Here is a 22212-nt window from a genome sequence, read left to right as displayed (position 1 = left end):
TTCCTTTAAATAGCCACAAAAACACACAACTGGGGGAAAAATCTGCATCTACCCTAGAACCAAGGAGGCATTTAGTGAAAAAAACTCAGGCCTTGGAGTAGGAACCAGGAGGCTAACATGAGGACATCATTTCTGTTACGACCTTCAGTTATGATTCAAGTATTGTTCAAAAGAAGAAGGTCAAAGGACACCTGAAGGAGTGACATCAGTGTCCATGACTTGCCACCTTCACCGGAAAGCAAACAGAGGCCCTCACTGCTGCTGCTTCCCTGCCAATAATCCCGTCACCCACAAATCAGCAAAGCATGCCAATTGAGAAATCGTGGCTCTTAGGATTCTCATGTCAGAGCACACCCCTCCCCTCTGACTTCCTCTCACCCCTGAGGCCACACTTTCGCCCCCCAGCAGCTGAAAGGAGCCTCTACCCATGGAGCTATGCTCACCAGGGAGCCAGGCAGAGAGAATAGAGGAAAATCAGAAGCATGGCTGCATGGGGCCCCTGTGTCCATGTTGCAGGAGGTTTGCAATTCTGCTGGCTGTGCAAAGGGCAATTTTCCCTCTTGCAATCCTGCTGACTGTCCAAGAGACAATGTCCCCACACGGGCATGCCTAAGGAGTCTCAGTGTGTTTCCTGAAGCAATGGGTCTCAAACATTTTCAGCAAAGTTTCAAGTACAAGCTCCTACGTAACAGGCACAGCTGTAGATAGAATGGGATGGTGAAGACCCTCTAGCTTAGAATGTTTCTGTTTCTGAAAAGCCCTCTGGAACCTCCAGGGAGGTACAGATCCAGTTTGAAAACCATGGCCTGTGAAGGGCCTGAGGTGGAGCGGGCACGGGCGTCAGGCCTGCCAGTGCCGCCTGTGAGTCAAAGACCCTCCATAGCAGCAACCAGTGCCCCTGGGATTTTCTAACCTGAGCCTGAGTCAGTCTCTTTGTCTTTGAAAAACAAAGAAAACAATTCAACATGTGGCTCAGGGTGAAATTCTGTAGCCAGCAAGAGTAAGAATAATGTTTTAGGCATCTGGAAGAAAAAGTCTGCTGAACTGTTTTCAACAGAGGAAGGTAGAATATGTCATAAAACAGCAACTTCAGGTTCGAGAGCATGTTACAATAAACCAGACAGAACAGGTACAAGTATGAAGAGACCACAAGGTAAACCAAAATGGCAAATTAAAATCCACGCGGGATGAGGCTGAGAGCACACTCCACGGTGCAAAAAGAAATCATTGAGGGGGTGGGGGAAGAAACTGGTAAAATATTCCAGAATCGGGATAAGAAAAGAGGAATAAAATTAATAGGACAGAACACAAAAACTGACCACAGATTTTCAAACTCATAAAATGGGTATCTCCAAGAAGATAAGAGAACATTAGTAGGCCCCCAGAAACTGTGCTTCGCCTAGAAACACGACTCTGCCATGTAGACAACCAAGAGACAAATCAAAATTAAGGACACAAAAAGAGAGAATTATTGGATTAAAGAACAAGTGGTAAATATCAAAATTAATTAATAAGTCTTTGTACTTGTCTTTGCAATTGTTTTATAAAAATGTATGCAAAGAGGCTTTGTTAAATAAGGAATGTTATATTCTAAGAAATTACAATCCATGTTAAATTAATGAAATTTGGCAAATGCAGCAGGAAAAGCAAAGGTGCTCAATATTTGACTTTTACACATAAGGTACTATAAGTTCTATTAGTGCCTTTTAGTAAGTATATTAAGAAACCATATTATAAAACTATGTTAAACAAAGATTTTTAAATTAGCACAATTTCAGATTTACAAATCATTTGAGGAAAGAAAGGCAAACAAGACATACTGTCTATAATTTTTTAAAAAACAGACATCATGAAGAGAAATACAAATACAAATGACAAACATGTTATAGAGTAGAAATGAGTAATCATAAACTGTTGCATTATTTAAAAGATAAATTAAAAACAAAAACCTCCAACCAACATACCTAAACCAAATGAAAAAGAATGTTTAAAATTAAAAAGATGGATAGGTATCTATGAGACAGATGGAGAAAATGAATGCAGAAATGACAATTTTACTAACGAAGAATAATTTCAGTCAGAAAGTTTCTCACTGCATGAAGAGGATGATTTTATGTTGACAAAAGTTACAATATAGCAATACAAACGTGTGCTGCTGAAAATACCCTAGCAATTAAAAAGCAAACCATGCTGTAGGTCTAGCTGAAATGGGCGGAAACATACCTGAACTGGGAGACTCCAGGCATCTTCCCTATTCCATGAGAGAGTAAATAGAAAACTAGCATGTCAGAGACTTGAACAAGAAACTTACACATAAGCCTTTCCAAGAGTCATGTAGTATTTACAAAAATTAACCATATTCAAGTGCTAAAGAAAACCTCAATGACATTTAACTTAAGAAAGTTTAATAAAATTTAATTTAAGAAAAAATAGAGATTATATTTTCTGACCACAACACACCAAAGCTTAACATTAATAATAAAGCTTGTGCCATCAAAAAAAAAAAAAGTAAACTCTTGAGAAAAAATAGCTCATAATTATTAGGATAAAGAGAAAAGAAAATGAAATACCATAACAGACTATTTATAATACAAAGAAATCAAAATATCACATGTTAAACAATTCATAGGTTTAAATGGTTCCAGGAAGGAAAAGTGAGAGGGAATGAGTGGAAAGAAAGAAAGATGAGAAGGAAAGAAGAGAGGGAAGGAGGAAGGAAGAAAGGAGAAGAAAAATAGGGGAGGGAAATAAATTGATTTTCAGTGAAATTATCAGCCAGCAATATCTTGGTATACGCATTAATTGCATTAATCAACTTCTGTGTTCGTGCTGCATACGAAATAATTACAAAATGTCAGTGGCTTACAATGTCAAGCATTTGTTTCTAATGGGTTTGTATGTTGACTGACCTTGGCAAGATACAGCTGGGGTTGGCTCGAGATGCACAGGTTGGGTTCACAGCTTCTCTGTGCATCTCTCCTTCCAGGCTCCAGGTTGAAATAGTAACAATTTCCTGGAAACTTTTCCTCACCTGGAAAGAATATATGTGCACAGAGTGAACCTAAAAGTCCTAAATATGTTCAAAGCCTCTCTACAGACATGGCATATGTAATATTCTTCCCATTCCAATGGCCAAAGCAAGATTGACAACCAAGTCCATGGCTTGTGGGGTGGAGGAGTTTGCCCAACCCCTCAGTGAGAACAATTATTAAACAATAGCATATCGAAAAGATGAAATTTTGAATACACCAATAAGCCCAAAACTAAGAAGTAAGGAGAAAATGCACTAATGGTGCCTTCAATGGTTGCAAACGTTCAAGGAAATCATAATTTTAAATGTAAAAATGCTAATGCACAGCACAGAAAAATCTGGGAGACTGCTGGATTTATCAGAGAAAGCTAATACAATCCTACTGTCAAAAACTAACAAGGAGAAAGGAAAATAACATGTTTAAAAATAAAGCTAAATGTCATTAGAAAACACTAGCAAAAAAAAACAAACAAAAAACAGCAGGGTAGTAACCAAATAATCTTGTAAAATCAAGTAGGTTTACTTAGGAATGTAGACACTTTAACACTAGAAAATCTATCAATAAATGTATCCAGTCAACAGACAAAGTTATATAAATTATATTTCTGTCCAGAAAAGCAAGTATCTATTCCTGATATCTAAAAACTAGAGGCATTCTCAATAAAACTGGAAACTAAATTAGGAGGCCTTCTGCTACAGACTAAATGTTTGTGTCCCTCCATTATTTAAATATGGAAACCTAACCCTCAGGATGATGATATTTGGAGGTGGGACCCTGGGGGAGTGATTAAGTCTTGAGGGTGGATTCTTCATGAATGGGGCTAATGCCCCGTATAAAAGAGACCCTGGAGAAGCTTTCTGTCCCTTCCACCACATGAGGTCACAGGGAGAAGACGGCCATCTATGAACCAGAAGGCAAGTCCTCAGCAGACATTGAATCTGTGGACACCTTGATCTTGAACTTTCAGTCTTTAGAACTGGAGAAAAAATCTTCTGCTGTTTAGAAGCCTCCAAGTCTATTGTATTCTGCTACAGGAGCCCAAACGGAGACACCTTCTATCATTCCCATTATTCATTATTTACCCACAAGCTATACCCATTGAAATAAGGCATGAAGCAGGAATCAGAGAATTAAATATTGACAGAGAAACAAAATTTACATAAGAGGATTGTTTCATTTTACATAAATTTGAATAATTTAAAATAATGTAATAAAACATTAATGAATTCTCATCTTTTGTCTACATTTGCTATAATTTAAAAGTCCAATTTTTGGTTAAAATAGCACAATTCAAAGATTATAAATGGCATGTGAGCTTGGTGCCATGTGGCAGTGGCAGACAGAGATCTGATAAACAGAAGTCCCTCTTATTTCAGTAGCCTGTGAATTGTGCTGCTGCTTATGTGTAGGGTAACTTAATAAGTAGAATTATCAGTTTAGTGGTTGCTAATATTTTACCCAAAATATTAAAAGTTTATATTCTGGCTGGGCGCAGGGGCTTATGCCTGTAATCCCAGCACTTTCGAGGCTAAGACAGGTAGATCACCTGAGCTCAGGAGTTAGAGAATAGCCTGGCCAGCATGGTGAAACCCTGTCTCTACTAAAAATACAAAAACTAGCCAGGCATGGTGACGGGTGCCTGTAATCGCAGCTACTTGGGAGGCTGAGGCAGGAGAATTGCTTCAACCCGAGAGGTGGAGGTTGCAGTGAGCCAAGATTGCACCATTGCACTCCATCCTGGGTTGACAAGAGCAGAACTCCATCTGAAAAAAAAAGTTTATATTCTACAACAGTGTCACATGGGCATCATTTAAACAGTGGCACATGTGCCAAATAATGCAAGTCAAAATCAATAAATTTGGAACACAATTTAGAGGCAATAAAATGCCACTCTTATTCAAACATTTCATTACATTTTTTCATGCTTAACTTACATTTTTAAAAATACAATAAGCAAAAAATTATTCATTCTGATAATATGTACATGCATTCAAACACAAGCATGCATGCACAGGTGTGCACACACACACACACATTCCCATAGGAAAATTATGTTCAAATAAAATAATTTTTAAAGCCCTTAATGCTATCAATGGCTATGTGACATGGGCATTTCATACACTGCATGGAAAGGTAAATAAACAAACACCTTTATAACATAATCTGTGAGTATGTAAAGGGAATTTTAAAAACAATTATCTCATAATTTATATTTTTGAAAAATCAGAACATGGTCCTCTCAAAATGTTTTTCCTGGCCATATTTACAGTAGAAAAATAAAACACTAAAATGAACTATATGCCCAACTAAAAGATAAACAATTAAACAAATTAGAAAACATAAGAGGAAATATTTTGCATCTATTAGAAATGATGCTGGTTATAAATAAAGAAAATAAATAAATAAAAGATCAACAAGCTGTGAAGCAATTTAAAGTGGCCCAATATATGAAGTTGCCTAAGTAGATTGAGCAGGATAACAGCAAAAAATATGTGAATAAATAATAGTTGAAATTTTTCCAAATTAGACAAAAAATATAAGCCTACAAATTTAAGAACCATTTAACCACAGTCAAAAGGAACATGAAGAAAACTACATTAAGACACATGATGATCAAATTACTCAAAGCCAGTGATAAAGAGAAGATTTTAAAAGCAACCATAGGGCACATATCAGGCATATCAGGATAATGACTTCTTGTCAAAAAGAATGCAAGAGGGAAGACAGCAAAGCAACATCTAGAAAGAGCAGAAAGGGGAAAATAAAAAAGCTACCAACCAAGAATTCTATGCCCTGGAAAAAAAAAATCTCAAAAACAAAGGCAAAATGAAAAGTTTCTAGACATAGAGAAGCAGAAAGAATTCATCAGCAGCAGCAGAGCCACACTACTACAAATTTTTTTTAATTGTACTTTAAGTTCTGGGTTACATGTGCAGAACATACAGGTTTGTTACACAGGTATACATGAGCCCTAGTGGTTTGCTGCACCCATCAATCCGTCACCTACATTAGGTATTTCTCCTAATGTTATCCCTCCCCTAGCCGCCTACCTCCCAACAAGCCCCATTGCGTGATGTTCCCCTCCCTGTGTTCATGTGTTCTTATTGTTCAACTCCTACTTATGAGTGAGAACATGCGGTGCTTGGTTTTCTGACCTTGTGAGAGTTTTCTAAGAATGATGATTTCCAGCTTCATCCATGTCCCTGCAAAGGACATGAACTCATCTTTTTATGGCTGCATAGTATTCCATGACGTATATGTACCACATTTTCTTAATCCAGTCTATCACTGATGGACATTTGGATTGCTTCCAAGTCTTTGCCATTGTGAATAGTGCCACAATAAACATACATGTTCATGTGTCCTTATTGTGGAATGGTTTATAATCCTTTGGGTGTATGCCCAGTAATGAGATTGCTGGGTCAAATGGATCCTTGAAGAATCACCACACTGTCTTCCACAATGGTTAAACTAATTTACACTCCCATGAACAGTGTAAAAGCATTCCTATTTTTCCACAACCTCTCCAACATCTGTTGTACCTTGACTTTTTAATGATTGCCATTCTAACTGGCATGAGATGGTATCTCATTGTGGTTTTGATTTGCATTTCTCTGATGACCAGTGATGATGAGCATTTTTTCATCTGTCTGTTCATATCCTTTGCCCCTTTTTTCATGGGGTTGTGTTTTTTTCTTGTAAATTTTTTTAAATTATTTGTAGATTCTGGGTATTAGCCCTTTGTCAGATGGATAGATTGCAAAAATTTTCTCCCATTCTGTAGGTTGCCTGTACACACTCTGATGATAGTTTCTTTTGCTGTGCAGAAGCTCTTTAGTTTAATTAGATCCCATTTGTCAATTTTGGCTTTTGTAGCCATTGCTTTTGGTATTTTAGACATGAAATCTTTGCCCATGCCTATGTCCTGAATGGTATTACCCAGGTTTTCTTCTAGGATTTTTATGGTCCTAGGTCTTACTTTTAAGTCTTTGATCCATCTTGAGTTGATTTTTGTAAAAGGTATAAGGAAGGGGTTCAGTTTCAGTTTTCTGCATATGGCTAGCCAGTTTTCCTAACACCATTTACTAAACAGGGAATCTTTTCCCTATTGCTTATGTGTGTCAGGTTTGTCACAGATCAGATGGTTGTAGCTGCGTGGTGTTATATCTGAGGTCTCCGTTCTGTTCCATTGGTCTATAAATCTGTTTTGGTACCAGTGCCATGATGTTTTGGTTACTGTAGCATTGTAGTATAGTTTGAAGTCAGGTAGTGTGATGCCTCCAGCTTTGATCTTCTAGCCCAGGATTGTCTTGGCTATGCAGGCTCTTTTTTTGGTTCCATATGAAGTTTAAAGTAGTTTTTTCAAATTCTGTGAAGAAAGTCAGTGGTACCTTGTTGGGGATAGCATCGAATCTAGAAATTCTGAAAGAAGTCCTTCAGGCAGAAGAAAAATGATAGCAGACAAATATTGATCCACAGAAAAGAATGAAGAGCCCTGGAAATGGTAACTACCAGAGTAAGTATATGTGTTTGTTGTTATTTAAATCTCTTTAAAAGAGAACTGTTTTAACTGTTTATAGCATGTATAACAATAAAATGTACGGCAAAATAGCATAAAGGCAGGAGGGAAGAAATGGAAGTGTGTAATTGTAGGTGCTTACATTCTCTGTGAAGTGGTGTAATAACACTTGAAGATAGGGATTCGTTAATGAAGTATATACTATAAACCCTAAAGCAACCACTAACACAACAAAACAAAGCATTACAGTTAATGATCCAACAAAAGGCATAAGATGGAACTTAAAAAAAAAAAAAAAAAAACACAATTCAAACAAAATGGGAAAAAAAAGCAGAACAAAAGACAGACAATACAAATAGCAAGAAGGTAGTCTTAAATCCAACCACATCAATGAACACATTAAATATATTGATAAGGTTTGGCTCTGTGTCCCTACCCAAATCTCATCTTGAATTTTAATTCCCACATGTTGAGGGAGGTGATTGGATCATGGGGGCAGTTTCCTCCATGCTGTTCTCGTGATAGTGAGGGAGTTCTCACAAGATCTGATGGTTTTATAAGCATCTGGCATTTCACCTGGTAGCACTTCTCTCTCCTGCCACCATGTGAAGAAGGTCTTTGCTTCCTCTTCGCCTTCTACCGTGATTGTAAGTTTCCTGAGGCCTCTCCAGTCATGTGAAACTGTGAGTCAAATAAACTTTTTTTCTTTATAAGTTACCCACTCTTGGGCAGTTCTCTATAGCGATGTGAAAATGAACTAATATAGTAAATAAAATCTAAACAGCAAAAAGCAGCTTTTGACAAATTGGATTTTAAAAAGCAAGATCCAACTATAAGATGAGGGGAAGAAACACACTTTAAATATAAAGACATAAATTAAAAGTAAAGGAGTGAAAAAAGATATATCACATTAGCATCAGTCAAAACAGAGGGAGTGGCTACACTAATATCGTATGAAGCAAATTTCAGAGCAGATTCTATTGCCAGAGGTAAAGAAGGACACTTCATAATGATAAAGGGTTCAATTAACTGAAAAGATATTATAATCTACAAAAGCTACTACAACTAATGTGAGTTTAACAAGATTGCAGGATACAAAATCATAAAAATTCAAATGTACTTCTATATACTAGCTACAAACAACAGAAAATTGAAATTCAAAAATAATAATACATTTGCAACAGCACAAAAAATGTGACATAAATCTGACAAAAGATGCAAGAGATCTGTACATTGAAAACCACAAAACAGTTCTGAGAGAAATTTTTTAAATGCCCAAATAAATTAAGAGATGTGCCTCATCATATGGGTTAGAAAACTTAACACGGTTAGCCACCACTCATCCCCTAGTTGATTCACAGATGCAACATAATTTTTATAACAATCCCAATAGGCTTATTTGCAGAAAGTGACAAACCAGTTTTTAAATTCATATGGAAATGGAAAGAAACTAGAACAACAGGAAGAGCTAAGGAAAAGAACAAAATTGGAGGATTATCACTACCTGATTTCAAGATATTATAAAACTACAATAACCAAAACAGTGTGATACTGGCATAAGGACGGGTCAGTTGAACAAAATAGACTCCAAAAATACATACATATGGACAACCAAGTTTTGACAAATATACACAAGCAATTAAGTAGAAAATGATGGGTCTTTTCAACAAATAATTCTAGAACTGGATATCTCTATGCAAAAAACTTCAACCACGCCTTATGTCATATACAGAAATTAATTCAAACTAGTTAATAGACCTAAATATATAACCTAAAATTATAAAACTTCAAAAGAAAACAAACATAAAATCTTTGTGACCTTTGATTAAGCAAATATTTTTTAATATGACCATCCAAGCACAATCTATAAAATAATAAATTGGTAAGTGGGACTTCATCAAAATCTAAAACTTCTGCTCTTCAATAGACACTGTTAAGAAAATGAAAGACAAGGCACAGCTGGGAGGAAATCATTGGAAAGCATACATCTAAAACAAGTACTTATATCCAGAATATATACAGAACTCTCAAAACTCAACAATGACAACAAAGTAAGGGGAAAAGTGAGCAGAAGTTATACAGATACTTCACCACACAGCATTTACAGATGGCAAATTAGTACATGAAAACATGCTCAATATCATTAGTCATTAAATATATGACCACGTTAAATATAAAGCCACAGTGAGAACCATTCCACACCTACTAGGATGGCTAAAATTGAGACTGACCATGCCAAGCCCTGGAGAGACTCTGGGGAACTTGGAACTCTCCCAAGCTGCTGATGGGAACAAAAGATGGTGCAACCATTTTGGAAAAGTTTGGCAGTTTCTTAGAAGGTTAAACATCACCCATTATAGGATTCAGTCATTCTACTCATAGGTGTTTCTCATAAGAAATAAGGGTATTTCCTGTGGGTTTTTTTTTTTTTTTTTTTTTTTTTTACGGGAAATGTCCTCATAAAGACTTGTACCTACCTGTTCATAGCAGCTTTATCTGCAATAGCCCCAAACTGGAAACAAGCTGGATGTCCCTCAGCTGCCGAGTGAGTAAATAAACCAGAGTGCATCAATTCCATAGAATACTACTCAGCAACAAAAAGGAATTAACTATAGATACACTCAGCAGCATGAATGAATCGCCAAATCATTTTCCTGAGTAAAAAAGCCAGACAAAAAAAGAATATGTACTCTCTATTTCCATCTGTAGAACACTCTAGAAAATACGAATTAATATATAATAATCCAGAGTATGGAAGTGTTTGTTGGGGAGCAAGAGGAGGCTGGGGAGATGGGAGGGGGATTTCAAAGGGGCCTGAGGGAGGTTTGAGAATGAGGGAAATGTCATTAACTCAAGTGTGGTAATGGTTTCACAGGTGCAGGCACATGTCAAAACTTAAGAAATTACACACTTTTAATATGTGAGTTTATCATATATCAATTATACCTTAGTTAAGATGTCAAAGTGATGCTTGTGAAAATAGTATTATTTTTAAAATAAATGTCCTATAAACTGTTCAATAGCACTGTAAAGTGTTTACAATAAACTGCTATGAGATAATAACAGGAATATTTTCAGATGCTGGTGAGGTTTGGAGGGAATGCTGATACACTGTTGGTGGAAATGTAAATTAGTTCAGCCATTGTGGAAAACAGTGTGGTGATTCCTCAAAGACCTGAAGACAGTCAGGGTGTGGTAGTGAATACCTATAATCCCAGCACTTTGGGAGGTCACGGCAGGCAGATCACTTGAGGTCAGGTGTTCAAGACCAGCCTGGCCAACATGGTGAAACCTGGTCTCTACTAGAAACACAAAAATTAGTTTGGCATTGTGGCACATGCATGTAATCTCAGGTACTCAGGAGGCTGAGGCAAGAGACTCACTTGAGCCTGGGAGGTGGAGGTTGCAATGAATTGAGATCACACCACTGCACACCAGTCTGGGTGACATAGTGAGACTCCATCTCAAAAACAAAAACAAAAACAAAACAAAACAAAACCAAAACAAAACAAAACAAAAAAGACCTAAAGACTTCCATTCAACCCAGTAATCCTATTACTTGGTATATAACCAAAGGAATATAAATCATCCTATCATAAAGACAAATGTATGCATATGTTCATTGCAGCACTATTCACAATAGCAAAGACATGAAGTCAACCTAAATGCCCCTCAATGATAGACTGGATTAAGAAAATGTGGTATATATACACCATGGAATACTATGCAGCCATAAAAAGAACGAGATCATGTCTTTCGCAGGGACATGGTTGGAGCTGGAGGCCACTATCCTCAGCAAACTAACACAGGAACAGAAAACCAAATACCACATGTTCTCACTTATAAGTGGGAGCTAAATGAGGAGAACACACGGACCCATATTGGGCAAAAACACACAGTGGGGCCTTTTGGAGGGTGAAGTGTAGAAGGAGGGAGAAGATCATCAGGAAAAATAACTAATGGGTATTGATATAGTTTGGCTCTGTGTCCCCACCCAAATCTCATGTTGAATTGTAATTCCCAATGTCAGGGGAGGGACCTGGTCAGAGGTGTTTGCATCATGAGATGTATTTCCCCCTTGCTGTTCTCACGACAGTGAGTGAGTTCTCATGAGATCCGGTTGTTTAAAAGTGTGTCACTTTCTCTCCCACTCTGCCGTGTGAAGAAGGTACTCAGTTTCCCTTTGCCATCCACCATGATTGTAAGTCTCCTGAGGCTTCCCAGCCTTCTGCCATGATTGTAAGTCTCCTGAGGCCTCCCAGTCATGCTTCCTGTACAGCCTGCAGAACGGTGAGTCAATTAAACCTCTTTTCTTCATAAATTACCCAGTCTCAGGTAGTTCTTTATAGCAGTGTGAGAGGGGACCAATACAAGTACTAAGCTTAATACCTGGGTGATGAAATAATCTATACAACATACCCCCATAATACAAGTTTACCTATGTAACGAACCTGCACTTATATCCCCGAATTTGAAATTAAAGTTTTTCTTTCTAAGTCAAAAAAAAGTTTGGTTCTTTTTCTGTAAGAAAAAGTAAAACAGCATTATGTAGAAAAAAATGGAAACATTCAAATATGTGGGCAGTGCTTGGATCTGAGTGGTGGGCTGTGGGGGTATGTCCCTAAATGCTGATCATTTATTCACTGCTGTTTTTTGTTGTTGTTGTTGTTGTTGTTGTTGTTGTTGTTGTTGTTGTTTGAGACAGAGTATCGTTCTATCAGCCAGGCTGGAGTACAGTGGCATGATCTTGGCTCACTGCAACCTCCGTCTCCCGGGCTCAAGCAATTCTCCTGCCTCAGTCTCCCTAATAGCTGGGATTACAGGTGTGTACCACCACACCCAGCTAATTTTTTTTTTGTATTTTTAGGAGAACTAGGGGTTCACCATGTTAACCAGGCTGGTCTCAAACTTCTGACCTCAGGTAATCCACCCACTTTGGCCTCCCAAAGTGCTGGGATTACAGGTGTCAGCCACCACGCCCAGCCTATTTACTGCTGTTTTAATGTGCCTGTGGTGCTTCTCAGGAGTGGGGGGTGGGGTGTTTCTGTGTCTTAAGCCAGGACTGCAGAGTCTGTGCAGAGGTGAACAGTAGAAAGCAACAACGGGGTGCTGTGGCCGGGTCCTCAGTTTCCTCTACACCTCAAAACCCAGCCTCACTCTCCACACCCCAGGTGGGCTGCCACCACTGACCGTTCTTAGTCCACCACTGTCTCTGGGATACAGCCCAAACACACCACCATAATTCACCTATTGGCTTCCAAGTGTGGGTCTCAGACTGTTATCAGGCTTGTGGCTTCAAATTTACCTTCTCGTTTAGCATTTTAAGAGATTGATACCTCCAAAGAAAATAGGGTTTTGCCTTTCAAATAGATGATAGAGTCAAGATGGGATTTCAGACTTCTGCAAACATCTCTGATGAGTTTTCCTAGAGTACTAAAAAGGGACCCAGTTAAGTTCCACGAGGCAGCAGCGTATAAAGGAAAGTCAACCCAAAATATCCCCAGCAGTTCCAAGGCGAGTTTCCCACCAAGCAACTCATGCACTTATTTTTGTGATTGAATTATTAAGCCATACAGATTTTCAACAAAAGTAAAAACACTAAGAAGAGCTAATGGGTAAAGAATTTCACCCTGGGCCAGACACCACACTAAGTTCTTCACTCATGTTAAATCATGTATCCTCACAATTTGCTAGGTAGGCACCCAGAAGACAAACAGAAAAACGGAGGCATGGAAGTGTGAATGTTCTCAGCAGTAACAAGGAGGGCAGCTAGGACTTGAACCCTGGGAGCCACCTCCTGCATTTGCATCCTTACAAAAACACTCAGTGGCTATCAACGTGGCTGAAGCTATGGACACCACAGGCCAGTGCCTTCACCCTGTTGAAATGTGCATCAGGATCGGGTCACCTCCCCTGTCATCTAGCAAAAGGTTGTGCAATACATCAGCCACAAATTGCAAAGGGTAGATGATAGCTTCACCACCCAAAAATCATCTCGGCTTTCACCCTGCTCTTTCCAATTGCCATCCAGTATCACAGGGTTCCTCTCATTCTCTCTTCCTTCCATAATCATGGCTCCTTCTCCTGCTCCCATCTCCTACAACGTATTTACTGATTTGCTTGACCCTAAAAAAACAGTTTCAGAATTGCTAACCCATACCTCTGTGATAAATAACAATAATAATAAAGCCCCTTAACTAGAGCTGGAAGTTTGTTTAGAGTTATTTTTATCTTTAGGCTGAGGACATAGAGTCGAAATACATTCAGCCCTTCATATCCATGGGTTCAATCCATGGGTTGAATCCACAGATTCAACCAGCCACAGACCAAAAATATTTGGGAAAAAATGGATAATTGTGTTTGTACTGAACATGTACAGATAGTTTCTTGTCATTATTCCCTAAACAATACAGTACAACAGCTATTTCCATAGCACTTACATTATATTAGGGATTACACATAATCTAGAGATTATTTAAAGTATATGGGAGGATATGTATAGGTTATATGCATAGGATGTGCCATTTAACATAAGAGATACAAGCATCCAGGGATTTTGGTATCTGTGAGGGCTCCTGGAAACAATCACCCATAAACACTGAGACAACTGTTCTGTGCTCAGCAGTTATTTGGGTTAGTTCTCCACCGCCTCCCACCCCACTTCAGTATGCTCATCTTATTCATTGTGGAAAACAAATCACTTCATTTATTTTCTTTTTGTATTCCATCGTAGATTGTTTACACACCCATTCTTGTTGATTTCATTGATTTTCTTTTTGGAGTAAGTAAAATATTAACATGGTTCCAGAAGTCAGATGGCACAATAGGACTGACACCAAGAAGTGTCACCACCACCCCCCTTTTTTTATATTTTTCGTCTTTCCGCTCAATCCCACCCACCCCAAGTAGGTGCCAATTTTATTGTATGGGTCTCTGGTTCATCCTTCTTTGTGTGTGAATAATTGCATTTTCCATTTTTTCATAAATGAACAAATGGATGTAAATTTTTAGTTCCCCTTTTTCTTACACAAAAAAGTAACATACTGCATTCTTCTGCACTTTGCTTACTTTTTCCTACATAATAATATATCCTCATGAATCACTCCCTATTCTTCCCAGAAGTCTTCCTCATTACTTTTTTTTTTTTTTTCTTTTTGAGACAGAGTCTTGCTCTGTCACCCAGGCTGGAGTGCAGTGGTGCCATCTCAGTTCACTGCAGCCTCCGCCTCCCAGGTTCCTGCGATTCTCCTGCCTCAGCTTCCTGGGTCGCTGGGATTACAGGCACATACCACCACACCTGGCTAATTTTTGTATTTTTTTAGTAGAGGCGGGGTTTCACCATGTTGGCCAGGCTGGTTTTGAACTCCTGACCTCAAGTTATCTGCCTACCTCAACCTCCCAAAGTGCTGGGATTACAGGCGTGAGCCACCCCAGCAGCCATAGGTTTCCTTTTAGATGCACATAGACTGCATTGTATTAATGGTTTCCCTAATATTAAACGACCTTTGCACTAAGAGAGAAAAAACCTACAGCCATAGCATTAGACTCTGCTGGCTTATTTCTGTTTTTATCTTTAATATTTTAATGTGTTTCCTTCCTTGTGATGTCTTTTGGTTTGCTTGGTGATTTTTTTCTAACTCTTTGAAAAGGAAAATTAACTCAGTTCTTTTCTTTCACTTTTGTTTATAAAAAAAATTTAAGGCTATACGTTTTCCTCTTTCTGAATATATACCACAAATTCTGAATATATACTACCAAAAAATGAAATAGTTTTCATTACTATTGTTTATGAATTCTTTAATTTTGATTTGTATTCCTCTTTTATTCACATGTAATAGAATTTTAAATTTTTTTTTTTTTGGGGGGGCGGGGACGGAGTCTCGCTCTGTCGCCCAGGCTGGAGTGCAGTGGCCGGATCTCAGCTCACTGCAAGCTCCGCCTCCCGGGTTCACACCATTCTCCTGCCTCAGCCTCCTGAGTAGCTGGGACTACAGGCGTCCACCACCTCGCCCAGCTAATTTTTTTGTATTTTTTAGTAGAGACGGGGTTTCATGGTGTTAGCCAGGATGGTCTTGATCTCCTGAGCTCATGATCTGCCCACCTTGGCCTCCCAAAGTGCTAAATTACAGGTGTGAGCCACCGCTACCGGCCTAGGAGTTTACATTTTCTAATGAAAGGGCCATTTTAATTTTGGTTAATACTTTCTACTTGTATTGTATTATAATCAGAGTGTTGTTTATAGAATTCTTACTCTATGAATCTTACTGTTTTCTTTATGACCTAATGTGTGATCAGTCCTTATTAATGTTTCATGTGTGTTGTATGTAAATATGCATTGACAATTATCAGGTTGTAGAATATGATACGTACATAAATCTACCTTAAAGCTTGTATTTTTTAGGTCTTCTATATTCTAATTTATTGTTTGTGCCTTCGTCTGTCTTGTACTGAGAGTGATGTCTTAAAGTCTTCCTGTCCTATTTAGGATTCTTTGCATTTCTTCTAAATTCTGCAAACAAGGTGGTTGTTATTTGGTAAATAAATATTTATAATTATTATTACTTCATTATAAATTATGGCTTTCAGCAGTAAAATGTGTCCTTTGTTATTTGCATTTTTTTGTCAATTTCTAAATGCTTTGTTATTTCCAAAAACTTTGCATGTGGAATTCTACTAGGTCTGAAGCAAGTATTGCTACTCTGATTTTCCTGTCTCCAATTGTATAGCATATCTTTGTAAATTTCTTTATTTTCATCATTCTCAAATAATTTTATTCTAGATGAGTCTCTTGCATACAGCACACATGTGGGATTTTCTCTCTGAAGTGAATTGGAAAACATTTTCTTTTATGCAATAAGTTAAACCCATTTACCTGTATTGACAAAACTGGTATGTTTGGTTTCAATCCTGTCAGATTCTTATTTTTTAATGGCTTTATGGAGGTATAATTAACATTTCATAAAATTGACCTACATTATGTACAAATTTCAACAATTTTTAAATAAATTTATGGAGCAGTGGAACCCTTACCACAATCTAATTCTAGAAATTGTAATCACCCCCAAAAAATAACTTCCAGCCCATTTGACCTCATTCCTATTTCTATTCCCCGCTCAGGCAACTACTAATCTACTATCTGTCTATAGATTACCTTTTCTGGATATTTCATATAAATAGGCTCACATAAAATGTAGTATTTTTTGTCTTATTTCTTTCTCTTAAAATAGTGTTTCTGAGGTTCTTCCACGTTGTAGTACATATCAATATTTCTTATGTCTTGATTTATGAATAACATTCCATTGTAAGGATATGCCGCATTTTATTTGTCCACTCACCAGCTGATGAACATTCTGTGTTGTTTCCACTTTCTAGCTGGTATTAGTAACACTGCTGTAGACATTCACATGGAAGATTTTATGTGAGCATGGGTTTTTCTTTCTCCTAGCTAGGTACCTAGTAGGATCTCTGGGTCTTATGGTGAATATATGTTTAAGTTTTTAAGGAACTGCCAAGCTATATTCTAAAGTCACGGTATGATTAGCCTTCCTACCACAGCCCAGGAGTTCCCTGTGTCCCACCTCCTTGCCAGCAGGAGTTATTGTCTATTCAGTTAGAGCCATATAGGGTATGGGGGAAGGGGTATCCTCACTGTGATTAGAATTTGTATTTCCCTCATAGTTAATGGTGTTCATCATCTTTTCATGTGCTTATTCACCATTCATGTATCTACTTAGGTGAAATGTCTGTTCAAACTTTGCACCCATTTTAATCGTGTGTGTGTGTGTGTGTGTGTGTCAGAGAGAGAGAGAGATGATATTGTAATAGCTCTTTATACATTCTGGATACAAAGCTTTGGTCAAGTACATGATTTGCAAATACTTTCTCCCAGCTTGCAGATTGTCTTTTTATTTTCTTGACAGTGTCTTTTGACGTGCCAAAGTTTTTAATTTTGATGATGCCTAAGTTATTGTTTTTTTCTTTCATGGATTGTTTCTGTAATATTTCATCTAAGAAATCTGTGCCTAACCCAAGGTCATAAAGACCTTCTCTTTAAAAATTTCTTCCAACAAGTTTAAAGTTTTAATTTTTACGTTTAGATTTAGGGTCCATTTTGAGTTAACTTTTGTGAATGGTATAGAAAGAAACCTAAGTGTCTTTCTGCATGTCAATGTCCAATTGTACCGGGATATTTGTTGAAATGTGTATTATGTATTTATTAAAATTGTACTTGTGTATATTGTATTCATCATTTTGTTTAACTGATGCATTCTATTAGCTCTTTTATTTATAATTTATGTCTTTTGGTATTTACAACACTTTTTATTTTTGTTCTAGAGGTTACTTTTGTATTCATATCTTTTTAAATGTCTTATTCAGATTTTCTTATACAAATTTTCACAATTTGTTTTGGTGTTTGTTTTGGGGTTTTTATTTTTTGTTGTTTTGTTTTTTGGGGGGGTTTTTTTGGTGATGGTAGGTTTTTTTTTTTTGAGAGATGGGGGTTTCGCTGTGTTAGCCAGGCTGTCTTGAACTCCTGATCTCAGGTGATCCGCCCACCTCAGCCTCCCAAAGTGCTGGGATTATAGGCATGAGCCATAGCCCTCCTTTTGTTTTAAGAGTATTCTACCTATCACTTATTGCCCATATGGCAATCAATGATCAATGGATATGTTCTTCTTTCTTCTATCTGTCTCTTTTATCTCTCCACTTCATTTGCATCACACACACACACACACACACACAGAGAAGAGAGAGCCCTAGATCCATCTTTGCAACATCATTTAAGCTTCTATCTACCTACAACTACTAGATACAAATATTCAATATATAAAATACCAATAGTCTTTGTTCTGAAGTCTCCACAGTCATCTCTTGGCAATATAAATTTATTTTTGGTGTATTATTTATGAAAGCTCCTGCATGCTGCATGTTAAAACTACTGTTTGAATAGTTTGGACACTGGAGGGACGGCTTAGCCAGATATCAAGTCCTTGGTTCACGTTTTCTTACTTGGAGTACTTTGAAAATTCTGCTACATTGTTGCTTTCATTTGTATGTATTTTGAGATGTCTAAGTTTAGTCTATTTTTTTGTCCATTGTAAGTTGGTTTATCCAGTCATTTTGCTAGGGGGTGTACTGGAATTAATGCTTCCAAGTCAGTGTTCCCTGGTACCCAGGGGTCCTTTTCAATATGTAAATTCAGATATTACTTCATTACTAAGCATTTTCCCCTAGATTACAATTTTAAATAGTAGCTCTGCCCACTGTTTTCGTTTTGTTTTATCTGTCTTTATAGGTAAATCAGGTATTTTTCCCAATAATCCATTTCATCCACTTTCTCTTTGTACTTACTTTCTTGCTTTTTTCCTCATTTTCATTGTCTTGGTCTGTTTTCACCTTTTTTTCAATGTATTTTCATTGAAAATGTATATTTTCATTCTAATCTATTTTTATTGGATGCCTTGTAATTTGGACTTCATTGTTGATATGATTTTATCTTTATTTTCCAGCTTCATCCCTCATTTCATTTTTCTTTTGTCTTTTTACACCCATTTCTGTTCTTAGTTTTTGAACTTCTGGTTCACAATAGGTACTCAATAAGTGCTCACTAAATCATTTTATTTCCTGCTGCTCTGGGCCATCAGGAAGAAGTGAATACTGGTAAATGCTCAAGATGACAAGTATAAATGATGTCACCATCCTAAGAGGATGACATCACTTCTACCAGTGGTTCTGGATTTTTCTAAACTTCTAGCACATTAATCTTAGCAGAAACTCCATAACTGTTTTCCAGATAAGGTGATAGAATGACAGAGAAGATAGGGAAGAAGATGGAGAGTCCTTCCCACTGCTGGAAATGTCCCCGATGCTGAAGGCAAGGGCTGCCACAGGCCATGCCACACACGTCAGCCTGGCCAGGACCTCCTATCCACAGACAACCTGGAAATAGAGTCATCTTTGACTCATGGTGGGCTGACCTACTGTGAGCTCAGGCAAGTTTGTGAGCATTAGGGATGGACTGCGTGAAAGCAAAAAGGTTCCTTGCAATACAAGTTTCCCTGTGCTTACCAGAATCTGATTATGGGGAGATATTTCAAGGCCCCTTTTGAGAACACCCATGGGCAGCTGACTTTGGGGTCCAGTGCAGACATTGTGGCCAGAGAGACACCTTATGTTGTGCAAGGAGAACCCCAGAATTGCAGAGCTGGATGTGGTCTGAGTCAGCCTGTGCTCAGTCCCTCACCCTGGGGGTGATGGAGAGGAAGCCTGGACTAGGCTGTGCCCCCAGATCAGTCTTAAAGGCCAGCAGGTACAAATCCCCACCTGCCTCTGCGAGGCCCTCAGCTTCTTCCCTTTGCCAGGTCCCTGTTCCTGTGACTCTGCTGTTTATGGGGCACTACCATCTTCCCATCAGGGAGCCAGGTGCACCTGGTACACCTGCAGAGGTGTGCAAATGGAGCCAGGTGGGCAGACATGAGGGCCATGGATAGGCAGCATCACCTCCTACACCAGCAGCCTACACCTGGGGTCCCCAGGGTGAGGGACCCAACTCACTTGATGCCACAGACACTTCTTATCCAGAAGTTTCTGATGACTTGAGAGATGGCTTGGCAAGGGAGAAGAGGCAGGGACAGAAGAAATGGGACTTCCACTGGAAAGAAAAAACAGGACTCATTTTGGTTCCTTCTTCCATTTCAGTGGTTGATGTGGGGGTTTTCCCTATAACTGGCACCATACTTTAAGTATAGAATAAGATGCAAGATCACCTAATTTATAATAATACATATATTTCACATATTTACAGAACCCTTTTCATAGAAACGAGAGGGATTTGCACTGAGGCTTAACACCTTCAGGGATACCCTGTAAGGATAACAGGACCTAAGGAAAAAATGGAAATTACCTAGAACCTGTTACCCTCCCTACAAAGAGGCTTCCAGGCACTGCTCTGAAGGGCACTTGTGACCAGTACAGTCACTCATGTGACGGTCGAGAGGGGTTGATGAAACTAAAAACAGGAAAAAACAGAAGAGCCGAAGCATTGTTAAATTCATGAAGTCCCATTTGCCTCTTAAGCTTTAGGTTGCATGTTTCCAACCCAGCTCACGTGAATTCAAATCCAATCATCACTGCCATCAAATAGGGTTTACGAGTTGCCACCTGTGCTTCCCAGACACAGAGCCCAATGCTCAGGTGGTGCCTCCTCCCGGAGCCTGAGCCTTCACTTACCTTTTTGAGGATCTGTTCCATGTACTTGTGCTCCTCTTGAATGCCATCTCTGGATCTCACGAAACAGGGCACAGGCAAGCTGTTCATGGGCTTGACACAGGTAATTCCTTCATTGTTCCCTCTGGGGTTCCACTTGTCAACCTTAAACCCTCACAGAGGTCCAGGATCTGGCATCCAAGCTGGGGCCAAAGATGAACTTGAAGGGGTCACGGCCTGGGTGTGTTTGACAGACACCATCAGGGTGCCGCAGGATGTCAGATCAATGGGGGTCCAGAAGGGCTCTCAAAACAAGAAACAGACTCTCTGAAGCAGGCACGTGTGGGTGACAGCACTCATGCCATCTCACGTGGATGACTGGCTCCTGTGAGGCTGCCAAGCCAGGGGGCACCCACCATGCTGCCAGGGGCATCCTCAGTAAGACTCATGTGGACATCCCCTGTAACTGGGCAAAGAAGTGGAGCTGAGTGTCCCTCACCAAGCTGAAGGATTGAGGGCAAAGGTTAGCTCAATCATCCATAAAAGACAAGGGTTGGCATGACAACCAGCTGGTATCTGGGGAACCTTGCGGGCATCTCACCTCCACAGACAAACAGTGGTTTCACTCCTCATGCATTGCACTGAAAATGTTCAAAGAAAGGGGGACAGAGGAGGTCCCAGCAGGCGCCACCATCACCTAGGAGAGCTCCACTCCAGCAGTGGGTCTACGTGCACCTAATTGAGGGAGCTGTGCCCTGCTCACAAGCTTAGCAAGGTGCACAGGGAAAGCCAGGGTGCAGACTCGGGGGTGTCAAATCTGAGCCTGTCTATAGATTACGGTGGATTTTGATAGCATAACACCAAAAAAAAAAAATAAAATAAAATAAGGCAAGAATCACCATAGTTGGACTGAGATTTTAGCATCTCTCTCTTTCAATAGAGACTCTTCACAGGAGCCGTATGTATACGATTTGTGTCGCTAACACCTTCTCCTACTCTGTGGCTTGCATTTTACCCTCATAGTGGTCTCCTTTCACGACCAGAAGTTCTCAGTTATGACATAATCTAACTTGCAAATCTTGTCCTTGATGGATAGAACTTTATTTTTTTTTTCCTTTTGCCTTTCATGTTGAAGCTCACTGTGTGGCTAGCATTTGTTTATGTGGTGAGGCAAGGCTGACTTTTTCCCACATAGATATTCAGAGAACCCAGCGTTGTTTGATGAAAAAAAAAAAAAATCTGTACCTGCTCCACCATTAAAATCAAATGTCCACATATGTACGGATTTATTCCTGGATTTCATTATGTTCCTTTTGTCTATCTAACACTATGGTAAATGGCAAAGACTTTTTCATTTTATTTTCTAATATTTTTTGGTAGTATCCAGAAAACAATTAACACTCAATTCAGTGTCCTTACTGAACCACTATCTGTATTAGTCAAGGTTCTCTAGAG

This window comes from Chlorocebus sabaeus, chromosome 9 (assembly GCF_047675955.1).
Source record: "Chlorocebus sabaeus isolate Y175 chromosome 9, mChlSab1.0.hap1, whole genome shotgun sequence".
Taxonomy (NCBI): domain Eukaryota; kingdom Metazoa; phylum Chordata; class Mammalia; order Primates; family Cercopithecidae; genus Chlorocebus; species Chlorocebus sabaeus.
Note: the sequence above shows the minus strand (reverse complement) of the source record.